The sequence below is a fragment of the Lolium rigidum genome, chromosome 6, assembly GCF_022539505.1.
Source record: "Lolium rigidum isolate FL_2022 chromosome 6, APGP_CSIRO_Lrig_0.1, whole genome shotgun sequence".
NCBI classification, from domain to species: Eukaryota; Viridiplantae; Streptophyta; class Magnoliopsida; order Poales; family Poaceae; genus Lolium; species Lolium rigidum.
In genome coordinates, this window is record NC_061513.1 from 265,739,400 (window position 1) to 265,760,026 (window position 20,627).

General features: G+C 40.3%; 1 long non-coding RNA gene and 2 other non-coding genes across 3 annotated transcripts in view; 1 reads left to right on the forward strand and 2 right to left on the reverse strand.

The window, feature by feature from the left end:
- LOC124668071 overlaps nt 1-20,627 on the forward strand; it is a 66,651-nt gene that overhangs the window by 41,180 nt on the left and 4,844 nt on the right. The gene's annotated exons all lie outside the window — the stretch shown is intronic.
- LOC124668839 lies at nt 7,847-7,942 on the reverse strand. Its single transcript, XR_006991915.1, has one exon. It is a non-coding gene; the product is annotated as a small nucleolar RNA Z101 (small nucleolar RNA).
- Nucleotides 8,187-8,284, reverse strand: LOC124668835. Its single transcript, XR_006991912.1, has one exon. It is a non-coding gene; the product is annotated as a small nucleolar RNA Z101 (small nucleolar RNA).

Sequence of the window (20,627 nt, forward strand, 5' to 3'; positions counted from 1 at the left end):
TAAACTAGCATTCGATGAGTGGAAGGTGTTCCAGTGAAATAATAGTACCACTCCTGTATAGAACTATAGATTGAGCTTACTAGTATTCCGTCATCTTACCAAAACGGAAAGGGCTTCCTCAGTTTTGACAAGCATCAATCTGTTTGATGATGACTTAGGAGTGCATCAATGTTATTGTCAAGAGCATATAATAAATTTACAAACGCATAGCTTTTAAATCTAGAGTAGACATTCAGAATCAACAAATGAAGGATAAATCTGCACCTAAATATTGTAAACTGGTAGTACTAGACTTCACAAGTTGGCTTTAATAGTAATGCTGGCTCACACTAGTCATAGCACCAAATTTGATATTTCGAATCACGTAGTATTAAGTAGAAAGAAATTGCAAAGCAGCCACAAATTATAAGTTTCACAAGTTTCATTTGCATAAATTTCTTTCAGCTGAAAATGGTTGGGCGTGTAGGTGTTATTCAGAAAATTATTTATATTGGTATTTGTAGCAATTTCATATGCATCACTCAGCAGTTACATAAAAATACCAAGAATAAAGCAGATGGCTTCAAGAAAAGACACTCATTACCTCTATCTGTCTGCTGATAGCATTTTCATATGCCTTTTGTAGTGCATTTTCAGTGTCTCTGCTGCTTGTTGTTCAACCAACTAGGCCATATGAAAGAAAATGCTGAGGTTCTAAACGATGGGCCACTAGAAGTACTTGCTCCTCCTAATTGTGAAGTTATTGGTGTAGAATGCAGAGGTACTGAATGCCTGGTGATTGAACAAAACGTAATTATCAGCATTAGAGTGCATGGGACAAATTAAATACTCCCTGCAGTTCATATTAATGGACTCTACTTTGTCTAGATTCGTATGAATCTAGTTAAGTTTGTGGACTAGATGCATGTGTATCTAGACAAAGTTGAGTCATTTAATATGAACTCAAGGGAGTACCTTGTTTCATAGTCTATCTCACTGAATAGAAACACTCCAGTATTCAGTGTTTGGGAGCATAAAATAAACATGAGAAACCTCCCAAAAAACAAATAACTACCAAAATTTTAGAACAGAGCACACCTAGTAGAACTAAAAAATTGGGATGAAATAAGCAAAACTGACACACATGCTGACAAAATTCCACTAAAGATGTCATGTTATCAACATCAACAACGAGCTGTCGTTGTTGAAGCAATTGATAATGAAAAGCTAGCTCTAGGACCTAAATACATATCGGCTCAGGCATTTATGTAGATAGAAAAAAGAAAACCTTTAGTGCAGTGCTTCACAGGTATAACTATATGTTTTCCTTTGTAGCAAGTACAAATGGCAATCAAAATGCACTCAAGACCCTGAATTGCGCTCAGTACTGTAGAGAACAAAACACTGCTATTGCTATTGAATCAGAGCAGTGCGTTCCCCTCATATAAGCCCACCACTCAATTTTTTCCCACGCCAAAATCTAATCTAATCACAGCAGGGGATGCCCAGAAAGTGGAGGGGTTGTGGAAAGAGTAGTATGGGCGTACCTTGGTGGTCATCCTCGTCGAGACTCAAGTCAGAATCGCCCAACCCACAGAGCATGAATCACCTTGTGCTACAGCTTCCCGCAGTCCATGCCGCAGCAGCAGAACATCATCTCCGCCCAGCTCCTCATCACCTCCTTCGCGGCACAAGCAGAAAAAGAACATCACCAAATTGATCTGATGAAGAGGATCCTACTAAAATCACATAGAACTACCTCCTGATATGGTGATGACACTGCATTTAAGACACAAAAATTACATTCTAGTAATGGAAAATAGTGCATAAGTTCCTCTATATAATAATGTAGATGTAGCTCATTTTTCACTGAATTCAAACAAGAAGCTCACGATTCAATCTTTTGATATAGTTTACAAGGAAAGTTAAGCCACATCATTAAATCTTTTGATATAAAAGAATGACAACCCTCCTGATTACACATGATGTTGTTCTTTATTTTTACATAGCGTGATTTTAGCTTTACCAGTCAAACGAGGGTTTTGAAACTAGATGCCAAAGTAACACACATGTTTCCCTTTATTTATTTAATTTTATAAGTGGGAACATACCTAATTATTTTCTATGCTCCACGAGAATACCCATTCCCTCGGAGACAAATTGTAAAATTCACTCGGCGTTGTTGGATTCAGGAGATAGCCCCAGATCTCCCAAATTAGCCCATGAGGAACAGAAACAAGAACCTAAGATGTATCATGAGCAATAATAGAATGTACTGCCATAATATGAGGAAAGGCCAATCAGCATATATACACAACAAGAAGGTAAGTTGGGGCTGCATCAACTATTAAATCCTTTCGACAGGCATGAAATTTTATTCCATTTGTAGAGCTGAACTCGTAGCAGTTCTTCCACATGTTACCACAATAGCAAGTAAAAGTAAGTCAGACCCTCAAGTCTTCCAAGGCCGTACTGATCAAGCAGCAATCTCAAATTTAATTGATTCCAGACTTATTTAATACAAAGAATGCTCCACTTATTTCATTAATTTAATGAACAAATGAAAACATTAATTGCAAGGAAAGTATTCAATCACAAAATTTCTCCGCACATTTCCATGCAAATGCTAGTCATATTGCTCTGTCCAAATTAATTTACTATGAAACTGGGAACTTGAGAAATATTGCTCAAGACTCAAGAAGCAATAGATGACTCGAGGATTAATGCATAAATCCAGGCAATGCTAGTACTGAAATCAGTTGGCACTCCTAGCAGTGTTTATTCATTCAGAGCCCACGTTAAGCACTCTCAGTATTACGTGTTTATGACGATTCATGCAGAAACTCGGTTCTTGATTCCTTGGTAAACACAAGTGTTAAATGCAACTAGTATAAACTATTAATCCCCACTGGATACAAGTGTACACGTATAAACCCTCCATTCCAAAGAGTTGGAATGTATTTCAGCAGAGCAAAACTGATCCAGCGGCAAGTATAAACTACAAATCATCTGCCAGTATCAACTATGTGTGTGGTTGCAAAACAAAGGAGGGTGCTTTACAACAACCACATGTCGGCTTTGAAATTTTGAACAAAAAAATGAGGTAAACATGCAGCAGTAGTTCTCGAAGCATGTCTGGCTGCAAGATCTGAAATTATAGGCACTCGTCATACTGTATTTCCCCCTCCGCCTATTTAGCATAAAGTTCAGATATCTAACAAAATAGCTGCATAGAAGGTTGAAAATATTCTCTAGATCTAACACTGATATTATTAGTGATGATTGAATCATCTCTATCTACTCTGTATTTTCCACTCCCTTCTCTTTTTTGGGGGAGTATGAAGACGAGTGTAAGCAAAGCTCTAAAACACAAGGACAGAATAGTAATCAGCAAATGACTAACAACGAAAACTACCAAGTTTTTTCTCCTAGATACAAATTGTATTTCATGATACTGCTTGCCATACTACTACATAAGAACAATTAATTCATCAACTAAGTAACTAGAAAAATCCACAAAAGAGAAGTTTAAAACAAATGAAATGAGATTCAGCGGGACCACAGAAGCAAATACATCCACTATATCCAAGAAAGAAATTCAAACTCCACGTATATTTGAGGTATAAATACCGAGAAGAGTCCATCCATTTGGTGCTGACCTAAAACCTTAGAAATGAAAGCTCAAATGAAGACAAAAACTTGAGAAATGACAACACACAACAACTAATGCAGTGAAGGCTACCTTAGCTGCAGTTATGGATTTTGCACTGAATGCCCCAAACAAACTGCGTTCAAAGTTTAGTTCTAGAATAAAGAGCCACAAAAAAATCCAATTGAGGACTAGCATATCTCTTTCATTCATTTTTTCAAACTAACCAATCTACTGTATTTACACTCAATCATAGATTAATGGTTCCTTGTGCATGGTTCAATTAGACGTTCAGAGCACTAACCATCGATGGACGAACATATGGCTCCTCACTAATTCCAACAAGAACACTTGGGTTAAGGTGTGCACTTGAGTTGAGTTGTGGTATCAATAAAGCACATAGAAGAAAAGATGATAAACCCAAAAACTTTACCTAAACCACAGAGACGGGAAAGGAAACCACCACTATCATCGCATGGCACGCTGAACTCGGCACCATCACACAACAACGAGGGCAGAGGTGAAGGAGGAAGAAGTCAAAGCTAAGGGCCAACCAGGCCTGCATCAAAACTGGAAAGGCTTAAATCAAGATCATTCATAGGCAACACAAGGCGAATTGATAAACAGCGGCTTAGGGGTACAAATCTATCTTTCGAGATAAACAGCAGCACATGCAGAAAGATAAGTCATATCAAGCAAAAATATATTGTGTGTAATAAAAAAAAGCATTCAACTACATATCAATATGCTAGCTACCCGAGGAAATTAATACAAGGTAAATAATACACGTCCTGTACATAATTCATCATTTAGAGTTACACATGCATATACAATACACCTAAGTACGGCATAAAGGATATTCTACCATAGGATTTGTTCATGGGAAACAACACAACATCCCATCAAACTTAAGAGGCACTAAAGCACTAAAAACATACACAATATGATTTATAAGCTAGTCAATCTGCTACTAAATCATGTGTACTGTCATGTGAAATTAACCCAGCCAACAAAGAAACTTGGCATAACAAAATAAAGCCCACAGGTGGCGCAACATTCTTATCCCCATCAATACAACCAGTAGCTTATAAGATCACTGTCAAGGAAATGAAGGCAGCAACCTATCTTACCATACAAGACAAACACATAAACTGAAGAAGGATGGTCGCCGGCGTTGGGCGTACGGTAGATTCTGCAAGGACAGATGGATCGCTGGTCACTCCGTCAGCCAAATTGCCCCCGAGCTATACGCGTGCATCCCTAAAAGACGAAGAAAGGCAGCCTCCATCAGAGAGGGGCTGCTCGACCACAGCTGGGACGTGACATCCACGGCGTGCTTGGCATTCAAGAGCTGGCCAGACAAGGGTGGAGTCGACTATCCTCACGGACCATCCTGATCAGCTCGTCTGGCGATGGAGCGCAAACGGTGAGTACTCCGCAAAATCCTGCTACCTGAGCACATTCCAGGGCTCCAGTTCTTGCCACGCTTGGAAAACTTGGGCACCTCCGCGCGTGAAGTTCTTCCAATGGTTGGCAAACAAAGTCCGGTGCTGGACGGCTGCGACGACGTGGGCTACAACACCATCCTCGGTGCCTACTTTGCGACCAGGAGCCTGAGTCAATGTAACACCTTACCTTGGCTTGCCCCTTCTCGAGGCAGGTATGGTATGATACATTAGCTCGCCTGTAGGTCACCTGACAACGAGCCGTCCCTCAACGACTGGTGGATCGCCGCGAGACAGAACACGCCGAAGCTAATGCGAAAGGCCTTGCAACTGCAACGCTGCTCGTGCCTTGGTTGAACTGGAAGCATCGCAACTCGTGTGTCTTCGAAGGACAGCGACCGTCAGTCCAGAGCGTCAACAACAAGATCAAGGCAGAGGCGGCGCTTTGGGCCAGGGCTGGGGCACTTGGCCTTCGCGCCATTTTGCCTGTAGACTGGGATGTGCACTAATTTTCTGTTAGCGGCACGTTGTAACTCACCCTCCATGGAGGCGTGACCTTGTAACAAACTCTTCTTCTTTGCAATGAAAAGAAACGCAATGTCATTGCGTTTTCTCGAAAAAACAACAACAACAACATCAAAGCCTTTTTCCCAAGCAAGTTGGGGTAGGTTATATATGAAACCCAGAAGAAATAAAAGGAACATAAAATTTATAACACCAACAAAATTTGGCAATATAATGCGGAACATAAATTCAGGGTCCGTGATGGAACAATGAACACAAACTAGAACAACGTCGAATGATGGAGCTATTCTCCCAAAACAAGACCTCAAATAACCTATAGCAATAAGCTAGGGCCACTAAAAAAATTAATTAAGTTCATTGGCTGAACCAGAATACGTACTAGCATCAAGACCTCAAATAACCAGGCATAGATATTAGATTTCTAGGAATAGAATTTAGAAAGCTAGGTGGCAAGATAGCCATCACAACCATAATTCAAAATACAGGTGATGACCAGAATTAAGGTTTAGCTTTCATATTGGAATTCAACTAAACCATGCTATGCCATTTCCTGCGAATTTGCACAAACAGCCCAGCCACAAGGCAATAATGCCATTTCCTGCGAATCATCATGTAAAATCTACCTAGCCAACAAAACCACTTGGCATACCAAAATAAATCCATTAGCAGCTAAAATATGATACCCAACTAGACTATCAACCAAGTTTTGGAATAAATGAAACAATCCGTAAAGACAACATGGAAAGAAAAACCTCAAAGCAAACATAAGAAAGCCTATAGTTAGAGGAAGCCGCTTAAATATACAGATACTGCTGGAATATAATGTAGGAAAAAAGTATAATATATTATTAACAGCAAAAAAGGTGCAACAGGAGATCTAATGCAAAACCTGAGCACTCAACAACTTCAAAGTTTTGATGTGTTTCTAACAAAGAGAAAGGAACGGTAAAGTAATGTCAATTAATCCACTATGACATAGGGTGGAGATGGTTCAACATCATGGTGTTAGGGACCGCCCGTGGGCTTCGCCAACTTCTCCCCTAGATTAGGTCTTTTGGGTTGAGTTGTACGGCGTGGTGTGGTCCTCTCTTGGACTTGTACATATAAACCTTCTTTTTCTATCAATGCATCGAAACACAAGGCTTTTGCGTTTTTGCGAAAAATGGTGTTAGGGACCTGGACCTTAACTGCTAAATTATTCACTGCTTACCATGATAAACTGTAAGAGTAGTAAATCAATGGCACACTCCAAAATTTGAAATGTTAGCAACATCCCATGGTTACTACTGATTATGCGTTTGATAGTATGCATGATGCAATAAGACAAACACCAAATCTTGTATCTCACTTTGCCAAAGTGGCTCATTGTCCCTTGTAGCAGTTTTCCCCTTTTCCTTTAGATGATAGCCACCTCAAAGAGTTCCCAAAAGGGAAAAAATTAATGGAAAGGCAAAAAAGACAATGCAATGCATTTCGATTAAATGCATGTGCGACTTTTAATGTTTGTCAATTGTCACTTACAAATACATGATGACATCTTTTCAAAGATAAACAGCCAAACTTGAAAGTAATGACGAAATTTAACAAGCGACCATTATTACAGCAGATAAATTAAGAAAAATGGAGATTTGCTGACTAGTGGTAAAAGAACAGCTCAGCTAATATAGCATTCATACGGAACTGATACACAAGATAAGACATTAAATAACTAATACAAATTAGAGTAGCCATCATCAAGCTACCAGCATACAAAGCTGATGAAGCAATTTTTCAACAGATAAGAGAAGGCGCCAGGAGTCACCTAGTGGTCCATAGGCGCTCTTGTCCCTGGTGTCGTCTGAGTTGAGTAAGAGCAAGTTGTTGTCCATCCTAAAGCCGCCGCTCACCGCCTATCACCCCTGCCGCCTCTGGTTGTAGGAGCATCCCTTCGAAGCTGCTATAACATAAGCAAGCACCACATCAGTACTAAACTTCAGAAATCTGAACATGTACATTTCCTAAGTAGTTGGACATTAGTAGTAGTAGCTTCATTAATTAACAACAATGCATATGAACAGTAGAAATATGCATTCATCCACTTGATGTGCTATCAATGTTTCGAAATAATTCAGATGGTAACCATAAAAGAGGGAAATTTAGCTACACACAATAATAACTAAATAATCAGAGAACTTTTAGATCCTAAAGTGAACAACTCAATCATGGATAATTCTCAACAAAAGTTTTTTAAAGAAAGTACTCCTCAATCCTCATGCATAAGATCTACAAGGTGAAAAGAGTGACATCACAGAGATGCCTCGGACGCGAATTAACCATAAAACTTGTGTCACCTCATCTACATCAACAATGCTCCTCCAAAAACATACAAAGAAAGCAATTTACATTGGCAAAGACATACAAGGAAAGCAAAAAAAACATCTGTTTTTTTCTTATGGAAATGACATGATAAGATTCGTTTAGTAATTAGACCATCATATCAGCCAACAAATCAAATAGGGAAATTAATCATCTCATTCCTAGGCCATTAAACCACAAATAAAAACATTTATGGAAGGAAAGTACTAAGAACGCAAATGGCATCATCGAGAGGGAGGCATCAGATCTCCAAGGTGAAAAACAGAATGACATCACAGAAATGCCTCAGACACAAATTACATAGAAACTAATGTCTCCTCATCTGCATGACACCACTTTCATCCAAATAAAAAAAACCATCAAATTCAAGGAAACAAAATAATTAACCAGCAATTTTTTTAATGCAAAATAAAGAATTGAACTAAGTGGGGGATGTGATCAAACAAAGGTAATACATGATCATTGGACATCATACCCTCCATCAACAAAATAATGTCATCCCCATCTTGCCCAAACAAATCAAACAAGGAAAGAAAAGAACCCAAAAGATTAAATATTATCAAGGATGCATTGCAACTCCAAAGAGAAAAGAGTGAGATCATAGACACAACTCGTGCATGCCAGAAACAGCTCCAGCTTGCCCTACAGGATACCGTGATGTAAACTGTAGAAGCAAGAATTTGGGATAGTAAGCAAGCTAGCATCCAGTTTACCGTTGTCTGAACTACATAAGAGTAAAGTGGTTCTTGATTCCCAATTCCATAAATGCTGGAGAGAAACAAAATACCAAAAACATTATTTACTCTTAAAATCAGTACACGGGCCAAGTCCTCAACAGAAATATCCATCAGAGAACAAGCACTAACCTGATTGTGGCATTTTCATCTCTCAACTTCTCTATGTATATAGTTATATGCCGACCTCTGGGATCATCACAACCCATTCTGCAAACAAGGGAAAAATAGTCAAATTAGATCATCAATAACAATATGCACATGAAGCTAAGCACATAGAAGCTCTCGAAAGATGCATTGTAGGTTTGAGCACTTCTTCAATTGCATCCACTATCCAAGAATGGAGAACACATACCCACTATCCAACAGGACCACGTATATCCACTATCCAAGAAAGCAATTCAAACTTCTCGTATATTTGAGGTTTAAAATACTTGAGAAATGACAACGCATCAATAACTAATACAGTAAAGGCTACCTCATCTGCAGTTACGAATTTTGCACAGAACACTCCAAACAAACTGCGTACAAAGTTCAGTTCCAGCATAAAGAACCAAATTGAAAATATTTTCTAGTTGAGAAGGATCTCTTTCGTTCATTTTTTCCAACGAACCAATCTACTGTATTTAAACTAATTCGTAGATTATATTAATTCAAGTTTTTGTCTATTGCAGTCTAGCTCCAATCTCAGCAACATTGGGTCAAAATAACTACACATGCTATATCGATGTGACACAATCACTCTACAACCGCCGTTTCAAACTGTCAAACAACTTGATCATCACATGATCATCAAGTCCTCGAAAATTAAATTCCAGCAAAAGACACTACTATACTAACCACATTGCTAGGCACTAGTAACCAGGTTCACAGCCAGCACAACAACAACAAGACATGCCCAAGATGCAACAGCTGATCATATTTTATTACTAGAACTAGTGGCCGGATCAATGTGAGCCCAAAAATGCATACCCTGAAATCTATATACAAAAGCAGCATCATATTTGCCAGAACAACAACAAAAATGGACACAAAAAAGATGAGAACCACAAGGATAGCTGCTACCTTCTAGTATGGTGGTGGTCTCGCTCTCGCTGGAAAAGAACCAGAGTCGAGGGGGTCACTGTGACATGACGGTTGAAGACGTAGATGGCACCTGAACAGGTTGTAGCGGATGCAGAGCATCACCACCACCGTGGTTGGGGTGCGGTGGCGAGAGGTGAGGTAATCGAAGACCAGGGCCGGTTTGTCCTAAAACCGCGCACGAGACGCTGCAGCTTTCACAGCATCAACACAGCCAGAGCCAGAATGGCCATGCTAGATCTGGCAGCCATGGGTACCTCCTGGCCAGCTACAAACCCAATTCTTAGCAGATGCCCTGCAAAGGATGGAGGAACATAACCATTGATTAATCCCGAGAATTACAAGAGTGTCAGATACTAAAAAAGTTTCAAGTTCTATTCACGGCCATCCAAAGTATAAGACAACTCTGTAGTTTATGCTTCTATATCTGAGGCCAACCATATGGGGGTAGTTATTCTATTTCTGTGAGAAACCATGTTAGATTTCTACCGACGGAACAAGACAAGTAAATATGATACATGCTAACAAAACTGAACAATAGTAGATGTGAAAAAAAAAGTGCAAATGCAATCCGTTTATCCGTGAAGTCAATATAGCTATGCTCTACAGAGCAGCATGTAGGAAGTGTCAATCTAGGCCTGCGCATCTTGCTACCGACGACCTGGGATGTACATTAAGTCCCTGTTCATGTATTCTGCCTCTTAGGAGGATTGTAAAACTTCTATCTTTCCAATGAAATGAAATGCAAAGAGTCCTTTGCGTTTTCTCGAAAAAAAAGGAAGTGTCAATCTAGGCCAGCAACACGAAACCACCAATTGCTGAGGAAAAAAAAAGAAGTATTAGCATAAGAGTCGCTAATAATCAGCCCTAGGTTTCCATTTAAGCACTTGATAGCTCTTTGAGAACATATTACTTTTTGTTTTGTCAGAGGCAAAGTTTAACAAGGTGAAATGCCTTATGTCTGATGATCCAAAACAACAAGATACACAATATCTAGGTTGAATACAACGCCATTTTCAGACTGAAAAAATCTACAAAGAAACTTGTCAAGAAACGAAAGGAACTTGGTCATGCTCCAACATGTACTCCTGGAATAGGAAACACATAGTCCACTAAAAAGGCTGAGGGTACAGAAACATAAGACCTGCAACCTAGTAGTGCCATAGTTGATAAAAAAATGTCATGGAAGAAAAGAGAGACAAATATGTATTAAAACAAACGCATTCATTGCGCAGATATCAGCACCAAGTGGAATGTATTCACTGTTACAAAAATCGGCCGATTAACCAGTTAACTGGCCGATTAATCCCTACTCGGAGGGCCACCGAGTAGCCAATAAACTGATTAATCGGCCGATAAATTGATTAACTGGCCGATTAAGTGGCCGATTAGTCCATTAATCCCCAACTCGCCAGCTGACCGATAAGTTACCAGTTAACGATTTCCCCAAACAATGAATGTATTCATAGCAAGATTGTTCTGCTAGGCAACAAAACCATTCAACATATAAAAGAATAGATTCTCATGTCAACAAAGTTATATTTACATGTTGGAAACATTAGTGAACATTAAGTAGTATGATTTGATTCACCATGTGATGATGAGATAGCAAAGATAATGGCTGCAAGGAGGAGATACTAGAACATATCTTCAGGAATATTTGTGAAGTTGATTTGGTATTTAACTACCCCAAGGTATAAACTCTGACAACTACTTCAAAACTTATTATCTCGTCTCAGTACATTCTTGCTTCTATTGGAAAAAGGAATAACTATTAGCCAGTGTGGTTAAATTTTTGCATGAAAGATAATAAGATTGAGGTAGGCAAGTGTTCTTTATGACTTTATCTAGATAGATACCCTTGTATCTTCATGCTAGTCTGGTCAAATGAAAATATAGGCTTCCATCGAGTAAGTAGCAACCCTTTCCAGCAACTTAGTTCTACATTTGCGCTTGATTAATTCTGATTATGTGGAGAAACTGTTTATTTTGATGAAAATGAGTAAGTAGCAATCCCTTTCCTGCAACTTAGCTCTATTGCTCATGATCCAGTGTAGGCCATGTTATTGGGCTTAGTTCAAGACTACAATCATGTTTAACTCTATATTTATTTCTCGTTCATTTGTCCATGCCAATTTAGTAGTTACTAGACATTCTCATATTTCCATTACCATATATTTGAAAATTTCTTCGACGCTTGAATTACTTCAAACGGTAAAGGATAAATTAACCAAGTATATAAAAACACTTGACAGAGCCGAGTATATTGAAAAAATATAGATGTATATCATGGTGTGTAAATCTGCAGTGTTAAAAGGTGGATTATGCGAGGCATGTTTGGGACTCCCCTTGCCTTATTTGTCTCAGTGTGGTCATTCCTGCAAAGCCATATGTACATACTGTCCTCTACAAATTCTGGGCATGTTTCGAGGAAAAACGCGGAACTAGAGTCTTAAAACTAGTTGCAAAATTCAGACGGGGCTAATACATGGAAGTTGTCATCACATGACAAAGCACCAAGCAGAAAGATTAGTTCATCTGTCACACTCAATGCGAACATACACGGCGTCGGAAATTAGGAAGGCAATGAAAGGTAAAGAGATACCTTCTGAGACAGGGGCAGCATGTCGTAGTGGAAACTCGAAGCAACTCAGGTGGACAGTACCACCACCAAAACACAACCGGAGGGCACCACACCACCACCAGTACAGCTACATACCCTAAGCAAAATAGAATCTAAGCATGCATTAAAACATAGATTGAAGCCAAGCGGCTAAACTATCAAACAATTATAAGAGAAGCCCTGAAAATGCAGAAAATCTAAGCCTTAAAAGTACATACGGAGTTATTATATTTCCAAGACGATATTGTATAAAGCCACTCTTAAGTCCATTAATAATTTCCAAGAAAACAAAGGAATGCTAAGAATTGGGCATTGATGTGCATTACAATTACAGAACATGTAAAGTTCTAGGAAACACCACATGAATGCATCCATATTTCTTGAGGAAGCCATAAATCCCAATGGCAAACTATCAGAACATTTTATACTCAATGAATTGAGCCTATTTTCTGCAAAAAGAGGTAATTACCTAGGTACAAATAGATCCACAATTCACATAGATGGAAAAAATTATGATGTTGTTTTTCATGGAAAAAAAAACAAGAAACATACAAGTTTGAGATATAGTATACATCTAGAGACACAACATAATAACATTTCAAACAAAAACTGAAATATTAAAAGAGCAACCCTGCGCATGCAACAATTCTGTCAAAGCCTGAAAGTACAAGTACATCAATTGGTTATTTCAAAGAAAAAAATATTGCATCAAGCCACTCTTCAATTTCATTCATCCATGGTCGCGAGAGCAACACATACACTTGAACGAAACATGCATGGCAATAGTATGTAGTGAACCAAATTAAAATAAAATAGGGGCGTCGGTAACCTTGTAGGGTAGGTCCTCGGAGAAGTGTGAATGGCAGCTGCCGGAGTGCCTATCTGTGCTACGACACTTGAAGCTCGCCACCGTGCCTCCTCCCAGTTCGCCTCCAATACACATCCTGCTTCATGCCTCTTCCTATATGCTTCAAACCTGAAAATACATTTTATTAAAAACAAAAAACAAGTAAAATAGTCATATACACATCATGCATACAATAGCTCACACTATTGCTGGTATAAATTATTTTCATATAATGGAAGATGACAACTTGCTTGTAAATCCTTTGTAATGCAAATAAGTTTGAGCAAAGGAATAGCTTCAGTCCAAGAAAGCATTTTAAGAAATAAATCATAATAATCCACTTGCTCCGGTAGCAGAGGACATATAGCAAGAAGTATACATATTCATGTCCAGAATTTTTCAGTCCATAGCAAAGTTAGAAAGGTTTTATTATGACAACATATTTACAAACATGTTGAATCAAGTACTCATAAGCACACAAATCCTATATAGCTGTGTTGCAAATAATAATCCTGTAGCTTTTGAACATGATGACTACAAATGAAAAATAAAATCTGGATAGGCAGAAGAGATAGCATTACATCCAGTGCTTCAAGAGATAAGGTTTTAGTAGCAAAAATTCCAACTCTATTATGAACCTATTTACTCGCATTTGGCAAGAAGATGATGCACACAAAGTGATGAGCATGTGCAGCAAGCATATCACTACCAAAGCACTAGGGGTGGAGATCATGTCGACCCCACCGTACTTGATGGTGATGCCGTTCCTGTCGTAGGAAGTCCTGGTCATCCAGGGCTTAGCAGCAGGACGTTGATGTCTCTGACATCATTGCGGAACTCGTTGGAGAGGTAGTGCGAGCAGCCACAGAAGCCCGATGCCAAGTTTGATATCATTTTAGCAAGTACATAGAAAGAGGGATTTGAATGGAGCGGAATTTGGCAAGGCAAAAGAGAGTACCTTCAGACACCGACGTCGACGAGGTCCTGAACATCGGCGGGCGTGGTGGGCCTGACCTTTGCACGACGCCACCCAAAACATGTCCAGACCCTACAGGAATGGAACCAGGAAGACGAACTCAAAGGCGAAGAACATAAGAGGAATATTTACATGTTGGAAACATTAGAAAACATTGAGTGTTATGATCTGATTCATCAGATGATGATCAGATCAGATCAGATCAGATTGTTAAATGGACAACAAGGAAGAACAAATAAAATAACTTATTATGGTGTCGGACAAGTACACCATATATGTTGAATTCTTAAAAAAGGGAAATTGTTAAGCATGATGAAAATTTATGCGATATATAATCTGGGAGGCCCTAAATATGATCAGACACTAGTGAAGCGTGATCAAATCCTAAGATCTGGGAGGCAAGACATCAACTTTTTATACAAAAGCTTATTCTGCAGATAAAAAATTACAATGTTTTGGCAGTATACATGCATTAGCATCTATACATGGTTAGAACAAAACAACTCTGAACAATAACAATAATACCGTACTCTTATAGCACATCCAGGAAAACTCCTGAACCTACAACCGGCAGGCAACACTCTGGGATCCAACTGCGAACAACCGGACAGAGTTGTGCAAGATGTAGCGGTTCTTGGGGTGGGGAAGGAAGACGAGAGGAGTGGAGTGGTTTCTCACCAGCGCGCGGGGGCGGTCTGCAGACGACCGGAACCGAGGCGATGGTGCGTTGGAGCGGCCTGTCGTACGAGGAGGACGCGATGGAAGGAGGGCGCCGTATCTCCTGGCAATCAGGCCCGCCGGGGCTCCTGGGCGCGGTGTGGATCGACGGCCGCGCAAGGCCAGGACCGTCGTCCTCAACGCTGGCTGCTAGCTAGGGTTAGCGATTGGAGGCGCGAGGTGATGCGGCGTTGGCGAGGGGAGGAGGAGATGAGAGGATTCAGCCGGGAGGAGGTGCGTCGGCGACGGCGACGGAGGAACGGGATCGAGGAGCCGGGAGCCTTTTTTGTTGATTAAGGCGTTGGGTGAGGGCGTGATTTACGTTTTTTCTTTTTTTTTTTGTCACATCACATGTGTGTCTCTAGGGCGTTGGATTACCAGGACGGCCAGATCGGGGAATATTTAAAGTACTACCTCTGTCAAAAAAAAGATGTCTCAACTTTTTTAAATTTTGGATGTATCTATATACTAAATTGGGTTTAGATACATCTAAATTTTAACTAAGTTGAGACATCCTTTTATGGACGGAGGAGTAGTTTAAAATATTAATTTGAGCACGAGTACGGTAATTGATTGTTAGAAGAAGAAATAACTCGGTGAGATGGTCATGGTCATCACCGGGATCGATGAATAAGAACAATGCCTGACGCCAACACTCGACACCTGCGGTTGTCGTGAACATTCCCACGTCGCGGGCAAGAAGAAGCTACAAGCCCACATCCTAGTCATAGTGATGCTAGAGAGGCATCTGCCACTATCTTGATCAAAGACATCGTCAATACCACTATTGCTATTGTCGTAGCCGTCGGCATGGTCATCTCCACCATCTCCTTCATCTACACCAGTTTGGCATTGTTACTGCGGCTATCATGATGTGCAACTCCCCTCCACCGCGCTGAGGTTGATCTACCCAACAAGCTAGCACACACGCTAGTTTGCTACAATACCAATACCACCAACATTTCCAACTAGCCACGTTCGTCCATCCGTATTCCTCGGCGCGATAATGATCTTTAAACCAGTAACCCTACCAAAGATATAGAACAGCTTGATGAACTCGGAACTTGTTGTGCAAACTGAGTTAACTAGTTCCACCAATTAATTATCTACGAGATCCGTTAAATAAATAGCATATTAGACTGTTCCACTCAATTTGGTAGCATTGCAAAACATAGGATCTCAACTTTTAGAATCGTATATCTTCAATTCTACTTAGTAGATCATTCCACTCAATTTGGCTCGTAAAGTCGTAGAATCATGATTCACTAGTCTTTCATTGTTGTTTGTGTTAGAATAAGTCGTAAGAACAAGGAACGAGTACAAATTCTTTACAAATGTTTGCTTGGTGGTCCTCAAAGTGGGAGTTTAGTTCAAAATCATTCCATGAGACCGATTGTTGGAGTGATTTCATGTGTTCCTTGTTCTAAAGCTCTCTGGTAAAAAAATACGCCAAAGTTTCATCCAAAGAGGTGATTTATGTCCTACCGTCTCTGTTAGTTGTAAAATAATGCTAATTATATGGTGAGAGAAAGTTGTGGAAAAGTGGTGGCGGTAAAGAGAGAGTGTGAGAGAGAGATAGAAGGGAGAGAGAAAAGATAGAAAGAAAATATGTCAATAGAAAGTGGCGGGTAAGAGAGATATATGATGAACTCAAAAGGTGTTGGTTTACATAACGGTTCGCATAAAATAGGAAAAACATATAAAAACAAGTTTCCGAGTGCCATACAGGGACACTTGGTAAATACTTATCTACGGAGAGGTTGCCAAATGTTTTGGGGCGGTACTTGGCAAAGTGACACCGTTGTCAACTCCACCGCTAGCATTGCCAAGCTAGAATAGGGGTGAAATATTGCAAGCGCAGTTAAGGTGTAGTGATATCTCTCGAAGACATGGTACTAACATAGCAATATTAGTATTAGCAGTATCAACACCTTCTTTCGGGCAGGAACCAGACCGAGCCCGATGGGTGGGCATCCCTAGCTACGCAGGCATCATTGTTTACCACCACCCGAGGAGCAAAAGATTAGAGAGTCAAGGTAGAAAAGACAAGCATATAGTAGTCTAATGACAAGGGCCAGCGACGGAAGCTCGGGGAGGACACCATTATTTCCATGCATGCATGATTGCACTTTCCCTCGACCAATCTCATCATAATTCGGTAAAGCAAATGGTATGATGAGCGAATCGTGTATCATGGTAAAGCACAAGAAGATCTCAAGCACAAACTAGTGGTAGCGGTAACTAACTAGACTTGAGCACATATAATATCGGCGCCGTTGTTTGATGGCTTTGACGGTTCTTTCTTCTTTTCAAACGGGTGAGAGACATCACTCACCAAACCTTTTAACATGAACCATGTATATGGAACATTGCTAGTTAGTTGCCTAGGAGACGCTACCATCTAGTCAACTGGCTGGCGGTGTGTAGGTTAAAGGAGTGTGGAGGGATGGGCTCCTCAACTCTAAAAAAATGAATATTGATCTGATGCTTAAGTGGGTATGGATATACCAGCCTGAAAATCCGACATGGGCGCGGATTATTAGGGCCAGGTACGACTCGACTAACAACATCTTCGCGGGATCGGGACAGGGTGGTTCCCAATTCTGGCGTAGCCTTAACAAGATCAAACACCTGTTCAAGCTCGGGGGCAGACACAAAACATTCGAGATGGGAACCGCGCACAGTTTTGGATGGACAAGTGGGCTGGCGAGGTGGTTCTCAAAGACAGATTTTCCGAGCTGTTTAACATATCGAATATGCAAATGATCACGGTGGCTCAGGTCTGCGGGAATGGGGGTAATTTGACCTTCCGCGGAACTCTTGACCAATAAGGTATAGGGGCTTGGCACCAACTAAGAACCATCATTGAGCAAACCAACCTAACGCATGGCCAAGATAGGGTGTCTTGGAGTTTGGAGCCAACGGGGTGTTTCTCGGTCCGATCCATGTACTTGAAACTGGTGCAAGGCGCTTCCATTGCGCATTTCCGAGATGTCTTGGCAGCGCGTATCCCGCTTAAGAACAAGATCTTCTCATGACAGCTAGTGCTTAACAAACTACCCACGAGCTTGAACATTGCTACCTGGCAGGGGCCAGGTAATGGATGTTGCAAATTGTGTGGTAGACCGGAAGACGCTGCTCATGTCTTCTTCACGTGCTCAACGGCGGTTTTTTTCTTGGAGTGTAACCCGTTAGCTGTTGGGATGCAGCTGGTGCCCCGCTAACTTTGCTCAATTGTTTGCTATCATCTCTAGTCTTTCGGGTAGATTTAGAAGATGTGTTTGGTTGCTTTTCATTACGCGGTCTTGGGCACTTTGGCTCTTTAGAAACAAGATGATCATCGAATCCAAATTTATGAAACACCGTGCTAATATTATCTTTAAAACAATGTTGTTTCTACAGCTGTGGAAGCCCCTAGCAAAGCCACCGGATCGGCCCTGGATAGAGCACGCGATCGCCAAGCTCAAGCTTCTTCACGACGCAACCGCAGTAAGGGGGAATGAGCAAGCCGCGTGAGTTGCTTTTGTCGTGCCATCTGAGATCATGTGGAGTTGGTAGCTCTTAGCTAGTTCGTTTCATTTGGCGAAGCTGTATGCCGTAGCATGTAATGATACCTTTATGTTGTCGAACCTGAGCGCTTTATTAATTAAAAGTCGGGCATATCATGCCTTTTATCTAAAACAAAGTTAGTTGCGTAACATGTGGAATTTTTGTTGACCTGAATTTGCATTCACACTTCTTTGCACTAGTGTAAAAAAAAAAGTAGAGGTCCATTATTTCCTTTGGTGAAACGTAGATGCTACAACAGCAAAGTTATATCGCACATGTGTTTAGGGTACGTATATAGTAGGTGTTGCCGCGGAAGACGCGCGAAGACATGCAAATTAATTTGCATTGGGCGGATCTCAAAAAAAATTGTTTTTGCATTGGGCGGGAGAACTCTAGCAGCAAAAACTCATGTTTCGAGCGGAGAAGGAGTCCAAGTGCTGGCCCAGTAGCCCAGCAGCCCGTTTTGCAGCAATCAAACCCTACCGCCGCATTTCTCCCTGTTCCTTCCGCTCCAGCGACGAGATAGTCGGCGGCGGCGGCGCGGCTGGGCTTGGTCGCCGGAGCGCGCGTACGTGCCTCGACGTGCGCGACTCCGTCGACCTAGCCTTCCCCGCGTCGGGGGTGGCTGCTGTAAGAAAATTAGGGTTACGGGAGCTATTCGGTCTACCTCTATTCCTCTGCCTTATCGGTGGTGCCGCTCACAATGCATATTGAGGCTAGAGGGTGGGACCTTTATATAGACTCCAAATTCCAGATATTACAATCTGTTTCCAGCTAGGACTCGTGACATGTTAAACCAACCACTATCATTAACAGCCGCTTACCGAGCCTAATACCGTTAATTAATTAGGTCCCAAACACGCACGTGTGAGTCGTGCGCCGAGTTTGAATTCAGATTCAAACTCGCAGGCTTTAACAATCTATAGAGCCAATCCTATAGACAACCTGGCATTCCACTCTATAATGTTCCCGGGTATAATTCCAGCATATTCTTATACACTCGTGTTCCATTATAGATGTACCGGCTTCCTTAAGTATATTTCCTTAAGTACAATTGCACATCAATTGTTCCCTGTTGTTTCCATGAATATACTTCCACGTTGAGGTTTTGATTCCGGGAGTATAACAATGTAGTTAACATGTAAAATATTAAAGCCACAAATTCCTACATCTCCCACTTGGCTGAAAATATTTATCCAACAAGATGAATTCCCATGCTATTAACATGGTAAACAAATTCCCTCAATGCATTCATGTTGCATACAAACTCTGTGACTTTTGGAGTCATATTATCATCACAAAGTAACAGGTAATGATGCACATTCCACAACCATAGTTATATAAAATAATTCCTTAGCTACACGCCTTCCTTTGATGCTTTAAGCATATCAAAGTTTTCATCATTTATAATGAAAGAACATTCAAATCTTATTTTCTTTCTTCACCATAAATACCTACAACAATAAATATTAAAAACATAACATAAAAATAATATTACCTTGTATGGAGATTGTCTTGCCAAATAATAACATCAATATATCCATGTAATGTAGGTTGTGACAATCAGCCAATGATAAATAATCCTTGATTCCTTGAAATTACGCCATAAGAATTTCCATTTATTCCAGGATCCTTTCAGGATTCACCTTCCACTTGCTAATAATTCCAACAAGTGTGAGTTAACATGCTAATCAAAATAGCAATAATTCCAGCAGCATGGCTAAGATTAGGTCGCACGAATAATGTCCCAAAATAACTATGGGATACCAATTATTCGTCCCTTTTCCTCGAGAGTTCAAACTTAATTCCTCACAGAGTATCATTCCCTTTATCAAAGGTACTTGACAGGTTTGCAATTTTCCATAGAAAAAATATTTCAAAACATTCTCTATGTATTTCCACTCCCACAATAATGGAAGATTCGACATACCTTTCATACGAAAGTTAGAACCAAACCAAGCTTTCACTTCCATCAATGTGATATTTATAAAAAATGAGAACATTGTTAGCACATATAGTAATAACAAAAATAATTCACACTAACCTTTGCATATGATCATCTACCATCATTCAGAAAACCATATGATCTGAAATACCATTGACGTGAAGCTTGTTCCAAGAACATGTAATAATAATAACTAGCAA